This window comes from Hemitrygon akajei, chromosome 2 (genome assembly GCF_048418815.1).
Source record: "Hemitrygon akajei chromosome 2, sHemAka1.3, whole genome shotgun sequence".
NCBI lineage: Eukaryota > Metazoa > Chordata > Chondrichthyes > Myliobatiformes > Dasyatidae > Hemitrygon > Hemitrygon akajei.
In genome coordinates this window covers 185,562,192-185,570,743 of record NC_133125.1, presented here as the reverse complement: position 1 = coordinate 185,570,743, position 8,552 = coordinate 185,562,192, and the positions used below count along the sequence as shown (strand labels likewise).

At 46.1% G+C, this 8,552-nt stretch overlaps 1 non-coding gene across 1 annotated transcript; it reads left to right on the top strand.

The window, feature by feature from the left end:
- The first annotated feature begins 3,841 nt into the window (after positions 1-3,841).
- LOC140722649 (U1 spliceosomal RNA) lies at positions 3,842-4,005 on the top strand. Its single transcript, XR_012097704.1, has one exon. It is a non-coding gene; the product is annotated as a U1 spliceosomal RNA (small nuclear RNA).
- Positions 4,006-8,552: the final 4,547 nt, after the last annotated feature.

Below are 8,552 nucleotides of genomic sequence, written 5' to 3'. Positions count from 1 at the left end.
AGGGGTAGGCCATTTGGAACAGAGATGCAGAAAATCTTTTTCACGCAGAGAGTGGTGGATATGTGGAATGCTCTGCCCCAGAAGGCAGTGGAGGCCAGGTCTCTGGATGCTTTCAAGAGAGAGTTAGATAGAGCTCTTATAGATAGCGGGGTCAAGGGATATGGGGAGAGGGCAGGAACAGGGTACTGATTGTTTATGATCAGCCATGATCACAGTGAATGGCTGTGCTGGTTAGAAGGGCCGAATGGCCTACTCCTACACCTACTGTCTACATTGAAGTCCAGGATCCAGCTGCACAAGGTAGGTCAAGGCCAAGGTCTCTGAGGTTCCTGTCGAGCCTGGAGGATATTATGGTGCTGAATGCTGAACTGTAGTGGAAGAATAGCATTCTCACATACGCATCTTTCTTCTCCAGATGTGCAAGGATTGTGTGTGGAGCAGTGGCTGTTGAGTCATCTGTTGATTGGTTGTGTCTATAGGTGAATTGTAAGGGGTCCAGTTTGGGTGGTAGCATGATGCAAATGCAGTCCCTTACCAGCCTCTCAGATTATTGAGGTGAGTGTGACAGGACGCCAGTCGTGCAGACATGTTACTTGGTCTTTTTAGTACAGGGGTGACATTGGAAGTTTTGAAGCAGGCGGGTACTCTACGTAGGGAGAGGAAAGGATTAAAAATATCTGCAAACATACCTACCAGTTGTGCCGTGCACATCCTGAGTACCCGTCCTGGAATGACTTGTATCCGTCCTGGAATGACTTGCGACTGTCCACTCATTGGAAGCATCTGCATACTTCAGCCTCAGAGATGACCAGGTTGCAGGTTGCATTGGCGGCTCTCCTCAGAGGCTCAGAGTTAGCAACATCGAACTGAGCGTAAAAAAGATCGAGCTCATCGGGGAGAGAGGCCGAAATGTTGGTCGCGCCACTGCGTTTGGCTTTGAAGTCTGTGATGATATACAGTCCTTGCCACAAGCCACGTGTGTTGTTCGTCGAGAATTTTGACTCAATCTGGTCCCTGTTTTGCCGTTTCGCTGCCTTGATAACTTTGCGCAGATCGTAGCTGCTTTTCTTGAGCTCCAGCTGATTACTGGCAACATAAACTCTTTAAGTGCTGCTCGCATGGAATTATTAATCAAGGGTTTCTGATTTGGGAAGACCCTGACCGACTTCTGGAGGACAACATCGTCAATGCACTTCTGGATGAAGCACATGACTCCATCCATGAACTCGAAGACATCATCATGATGGAAGACATTCCAGCTGACGTCATCAAAGCAGTCCTGCAGCATGGGGACCGATTGATTGGACCAACGGTGGATGGTTTTAACAATGACTGGCCCTTGTTTCAGCTTCTGCCTGTATGTCGGCAATATCAGAATCGAGGAGTGGTCTGATTTTCCAAACGCTGGATGAAGAAGCGCCTTGTAAGCGTTGTGGAAGGGAGTGTAGCAGTGGTTGAGTGTGTTATCTCCCCGAGTGCTCACCTGGATGTGCTGACAAAACTTTGGAGAGATTTTAATCAGCGACGTTCTATTAAAGTCACCGGCTATGATAAAGGCAGCCTCTGGGTTTGCAGTCTCCAGTGTGCTGACGGTCTCATACAGTTCCTTAAGAGCCAGTTCAGTATCAGCCTGTGGTGGAATGTACACCGCCAGTTCAGTATCAGCCTGTGGTGGAATGTACACCGCCAGTTCAGTATCAGCCTGTGGTGGAATGTACACCGCCAGTTCAGTATCAGCCTGTGGTGGAATGTACACCGCCAGTTCAGTATCAGCCTGTGGTGGAATGTACACCGCCAGTTCAGTATCAGCCTGTGGTGGAATGTACACCGCTGTGACGATAACAGCTGTGATCTCCCTAAGTAGCCGGTAGGGTCTGCACAGCAGCACAACAGCAGATCTGCCGTATCTCGTGGCAATCTTTTCACTATCCACAACACCACACACCTGTGTCATCTGCAGACTTACTAATCCACCCATCCAAGTCATTTATATATATCAGAGGTCCCTGTACAGATTCCCCTCGAACACCAACAACCACTGCCATCTGTCTCCTATAGGCAAGCCAATTCTGAATCCGAGTGACTGTCACCACGTAATACATCCATATCTTCCGGATCAGCCACCATGAGGGGCATCGTGAAATGCCTTCATAAATGCCATGTAGACAACATTTACAGCGGGCGGAGCTTAGGACAATGGTGCCTAAAAGCAACTCCTTTACTGACATCTTCAGCTCTATTTCTATATTTAATATCTCCATTTTTCCCTTTCAGGGTTCTTTTGAAGACCCTAACCTGGAGGAAAATAAACAGAGAACGTTCATCAGGACTGGAAAAGGAAGGGGGCAGTAGCCAGAACAAGGAGGCGAGGGGAGGGGGAGGAGTAAGAGCTGGCAGGCGGTAGGATGTAAGGGGTTCAAAGGTTACTTTATTATGAAAGTATGTGTGCAGCATACATCTCTGAGATTCTTCTTCAGATCGCCACCAAACAAAGAAAAACCCTGCAAGTCACTTCAAAGAGAAATAGCAACTCCGCCCAATAAAAAACGAAAGGCAATATGATCATCAACCACCCAAACTCCCCCCCCCCCGCACAGAATGCAAAAAAGGACATTGGCTCCCAAATGCCCCCACCTTACAGTGATAGGCCACACAGGCTCCTTCTTCAGGAGCAGAGCGATCCCACCGGAGAATAAAAGGCAAGTGGTCTGGGAGGGGGAATTAAAGTGAGAAGTTGTGAGGTGATAGATGAAAGACCCAAAGGATTTAGTGAGGGTGGAGTGTGACTTGGAAACCCTGTGCTGGTTCATTATGTTAGCCATTACCCGTTTACACGTTTGTAATTTCAGCTGGATTTTCCCTCTGTCTCACTATGGAATGAAATATTGGAATCTTTTTATCAAATCTCAAAGTTCAAAATTCAGAATATATTATCAAAGAACATACACAGTTTGTCCTGCCAGAGGGGTTCAGCCTGAAACGTCAACTATACTTTTGTCCATAAATGCCGCCGGGCCAGCTGAGATCCTCGAGCATTTTTGTGCGTGTCGCTCAAGATTTTCACCAGATACTACTCTGAGATTAATGTTCTTGTGGGCATTCACAATAAATACAAGAGATCTCAACAGAGTCAATGTAAAACTGCACAGAACAAAGACGGACGAACAACCAGCGTGCCAAAGACAACATATTGTACAAATACAAAAAAAGGGAAAAATAATAATAAATAAATGTACGTGGGTGTCGAGTGACAGAATAGCAAACGTAAAATAGCCCGATTCCGCAATGAAACCTCAAACAACTGGTCTAAAATGAGAGCGCACACTCCGACAGCCCCGGCTCTCTGTGAGCTGAGCTGAACTCAAGGGAGCGCTGGCTGATACAAGCCGGTGCCTCCCAGCCTCGGGGCTGCGGAATGGTTTCAGCCTGAAACGTTGACTGTACTCCTTTCCATAGATGCTGCGGAGTTCCTCCAGCATTTTGTGTGTGTTGCTCGGATTTCCAGCATTTCCTCTTGTTTGGGAACGGCAGACTGGATCCCGCACAAGCGCATGCCTCATGTGAACGGAACCCAGGCGTGGTCCGACACGCAGCAGGCAGCTTCGGAACCGCACGTCAGAGGCTGCTTCCATTTAAGGAAGATATGCACATAGCCAAGGTGAAAAGAAGTCATGTAACCTTAAAAAGTAACGCTAGGTTAGAACGAGAATAAAAACAACAGATGTAGTTGCATCTTCTTTATAGTCTATATGTGGGTACACAGTAGCAAAGTAACTGAGCTCGTGTTGATGTTAAGGAGTTGTGTCTCTCGATGGCTCTCTGTGTGGGAGACTGGTCAAACATACTTACCTGGCAGGGAACCGTCTGTGATCAGGAGGGCCGAGGTTCCAGGATGAGGCAATCCCATTGCACTCCGGGTGTGCTGACGCCTGCGATATCCCCAAATGCGGGATACTCGACTGCACAATTTGTGGTAGTGGGGGACTGCGTTCGCGCTCTCCCCTGATCATCGAAATTAAAGATAGATGAAATGTTATACAGGTTTCCCACCATCTGATCGTAATCGGGGATGGGTGTCCTCAGGCTAACGGGAGGAGTACGTTACCCCTTCTTTATCCCCACTCCCACCCCTGGATATGACAACCTTAGAAACCATAGGTAGACAGGTGAATACTGAGAACATGAGTTGCTGAATGCTGGTAAGTGATTTCTGACTGAAGCAAATCATGTTAGCTCCATCATGGACGCTCAAAATGCGGTGCCCTGGGTTTACCATCCCTCCATTCCAATCACGAAGCCTCCACTTGCCTGTTTTCTCTCCATCATAACCCCCCCCCCCACCCTGAATTTGATTTCACCACTTCCCACCGCTGTTCTTCCAGCGCCACCAGTTTTCCCACCACTGTGCAGTCAGGCAAACTTACCTCCTCGTCCTGTCCAGCTCAGTAATCCCGAATGTATGTTTGTGATTCATTACAATCCAAGCCTTCCCTTTGGGAATTCATTCTGAACCAGAACCTGGTTTAATATCAGGAGTATCTCGTGGCATTTGCTAACTCTACAGCAGCAGTATGATGAAATGCCTGATACATAGAGAAAAAAAAACTGATTTACAGTAAGCATGTCTATTAAATAGTTCTGTTAAAATAAGTAGTGTAGACAAAAAGTATTGAGATAGTGTTCATGGGGTCAATGTCCATTTAGAAATCTTTGAGGGATTTTTTGGGGAACAAGCAAACACCATCGACAAAGGAGAGTCAGTGGATATTATTTACTTGGATTTTCAGAAGGCCTTTGACAAAGTGCTGCACGTGAGGCTGTTTAACAAGGTAAGGGCCTGTGGTATTATAGGAAACATACTGGCATGAGTTGGCTGATTGGCAACAGGCAGCGAGTGGGAATGAAGAGAGCCTCCTCTGGCTGGTTGCCGGTGGCTAGTAAATGCAATGTTAGCATTCATTCAACAGCAAGGGTGTAACGCTGAGGCATTGGTCAGGCCACACCTGCAGCATTGGGGGCAGTTTTTTGCCCCTTATCTGAGAAAAGATGAGCTGCCTTGGAGAGGTTCATGAGAATGATCCCAGGAATGGAAGGGTTAACACATGAGGAGCGTTTGGTGGCTCTGGGCCTGTACTCACTGGAATTCAAACGAATGAGGGTGATCACATTGAAACTTATCGAATATTGAAAGGCCTAGCTGGACTGTATGTGGAGAGGATGTTTCCAATAGTGGAACAATCTGAGGATTGAGACTCAGAATTGAGGAACGCCCATTTAGAAGTGAGATGAGGGAACATTTATTTAGCCAGAGGGTGGTGAATCTGTGGAATTCATTGCCACAGGAGGCTGTGCAGGCCATGTCATTGGGTATGTTTAAGGTGGAGGTTGATAGGTTCCTGATTAATCAAGGCATCAAAGGTTACGGTGCGAAGGCTGGAGAATGGGGTTGGGAGGGATAATAAATCAGCCATGATGGAATTGTGGAGTAGACTCAATGGGCCGAATGGCCTAATCTGCTCCTGTATCTTACGATCTTTTTTGTGTTTTCCTGGAAAACATTTGAGCCTCTCGCTATAACCGGTTTATTTCTCTTATATTTTACTCAGCCACCCTCTGCATCTCTCCTTCCTTTAGTTATTTACTGGGCCCTGATTTTTCCTGAAGCTTGCTTCCCCGATCCATCATTTCTATCGGCCCACTCTCTTCGCAGCACGGTGCTCGAGTTCTCCCTTCTCCCCTGCGTCCTTGTGGCAATACTGTTGCCCGATGGGATGGGTGTCCATGTGGAATCCACCCCCTTGCCTGGTCCCACCCGAGGTCCCCCGTGAAATGGAACCTTGCTTTCTAAAACCAATCCCTCTGTCACGTACCCCCTTCCCTATCCGCTGATCCCAGTGCCAAGAGCAGATATCTCACCCCGCAAAAACTCATTTCAGGGAGCTAGCACTGCCACCCCATCTCCCGGTCAACCTCCAAGGGTGTATGATACAAGACATTTGATTATGAAAGAACACAACAATTTATTTTATCACATATTGAAACTATTTACACACACATATATTCCTTGTTGAGTATTCTGTTGGCAGTCTCAATGCTAATAGCTAAATGCTAATGCAAATAGCTTTTCTATTTCTTTTGCAAACTTTCCTTGTACTGTGATGTGACAATAGCTGCTGTCTTGGTTGATGAGCAGGCATAGTTTTTTGCCATGGAATGGCAGGTTATGCTCCAACGATGAAAGATGTAAAGTACACCTCAGCTCTAGTGACCTTCTCTGTCAGACTTTGGTTTTCTGCTGAAAAGAACTGTGAAATACTTGAGCAGCCTTCCCTGCGCTTAGCCTCCCTAATACATCATGGTCCCTAAAAGAAATAAAAGCATAAGGTGTATCCTTATTATATTCTCTTATGTAATACTTAGCCAGCTAGTTTAAATAACATTAGCTATGCTAATGAACGAATGGCACCTGTTAAAATCACCTCAACATGTCTTTTACATTTTAACCCACCATGGGCAATAGAAATGTCACTGTTGCAAACAGTGCAGTGAGCAACACTGTCATTATTTTTTACCCTTATTAGGCAGGGGTACACTTTAGTGTAGTCTGGGGTGAAGTACGTTTTATATTTTCTTTTTTTTGAACACTCTGCCATGGTGCAGCAGGACACTAAACTGAACTGATGGATGATGAAAGAGAGAGAGAGAGGTCGACTGTGAAGCCCGCCCACAGAGAAAATTGATAGGTCTACTTAGCACAAAGAGAGACCAATCAGGATGCTCTCTCTCTCTCTCCCCCCCCCCCCCCACCCGCTCGCTTGCTCTCAAAAAAATCGATTTCCGGGATTCTGTATATAATTTGCAGGCATCAGGGGAGCCACTATCAATATGCGGGAGACTCTCGGAACTTTCAGGAGAGTTGGGACATTTGCAATAGGAACAATATTCTTCAGGCTTTGATCATTTCTATTAATTAAATTAAGTTAATTAACTAAATTAATAAAAGTAAATCTGAGCAACACACATAAAATGCTGGAGGAATTCAGCAGGCCAGGCAGCATCTAGGAAAAGAGTACATTCAACATTTCGGGCCGCAACATCTGCTTCCGGGGATGCCTACCCTGAGGAAGTTTAAATCCTCCAGTCCTGCCGAAGGGTTTCAGCCCGAAACGTCGACTGTACTCTTTTCCATAGATGCTGCCTGGCCTGCAGAGTTCCTCCAGCATTTTGTGTGTGTTGCTCGGATTTCCAGCATCTGCAGATTTTCTCTTGTTTGTCAACGTATATCAGAAACAGATTGAAACCAACAAAGCAGTCAAAAGAGTTCAGGGGCAGTACTGCACACCACATGCTAACAATCTTTCCTTGTGCCACATTGGACACACACACCATCTGTTCATCATCCCTGCTCTAGACATACGTCACCTTTCACCCATGGAAAACCCTTTGCTTACTACAATCCCGATTTAAAGCTACAATGTCAACGCAGCTCTCCCACCTCCTCCGCTTCTGGTTGGGAAGTAGGCCGCAGGCCCTCAGTCACTGGGCACCGGCTCTCCACCACCCCCCTTCAAATACAGCACCACTTCTTCTTCCATAGTTCCATCAACGTTATTTCTACCTTTCCAGTGACATGCAACTCCTGTTTGTTGCAGTCAGTTCACTTGTCTTACACTGAACACTGTTTTAGATGGCAGACATCCCACCATGCAAGAACTCATTTCAGGGAGGTAGCACCCCCAACCCCTGCAACCTCATATCCCCCTCCCCGGTCGACCTCCAAGGGTGTATATAATACTTTGTTTAGTGATTTTATCTAATCTGTAAACCAAGTTGGGTATATGCAGAAAAAGTGACAATAAAATACATACTTATATTATATTATCATAGAGTTGTTTTTTATTCTATTACAACTTTAAGCAAGTCTACAGGGAGTTTGGCCTCATCATGTAGGACATCAATAGAGTAGCTCCTTAGCAGCTAGCCAGCAAGTTTAAATACCTTTAGCTATGCTAATGAATGAATGACACCTGTTAAACTCACCTCAACATGTCTTTTACATTTCAACCCACCATGGGCAATAGAAAAGTCACTGTTACAAACAGTGCAGTGAGCAACACTGTCATTATTTTTGACCCCTATTAGGCAAGGGTTCACTTTAGTGTAGTCTGGGGTGAAGTACGTTTTATATTTTCTTTTTTTTGAACACTCTGCCAGGGTGCAGCAGGACACTAAACTATACTGATGGACAATGAAAGAGAGAGAGAGGTCGACTGTAAAGCCCGCCCACAGAGAAAACTGATAGGTCTACTTAGCATGAAGAGAGACCAATCAGGATACTCCCTGTCGCTCTCGCTTTTCCTCTTCCTTTCCCTCCCCCCTCAAAAAAATCGATTTCCAGGATATTGTATTTAATTTGCGGGCATCAGGGAGCCGCTATCAATATGCGGGAGACTCCCAGAACTTCTGGGAGAGGTGGAATATCTGAAATGGTTCCTGGGGCCTACCTGAACCACAGAAAGCCCAGGAGAACATTGACTACACTCCCCCTCTGC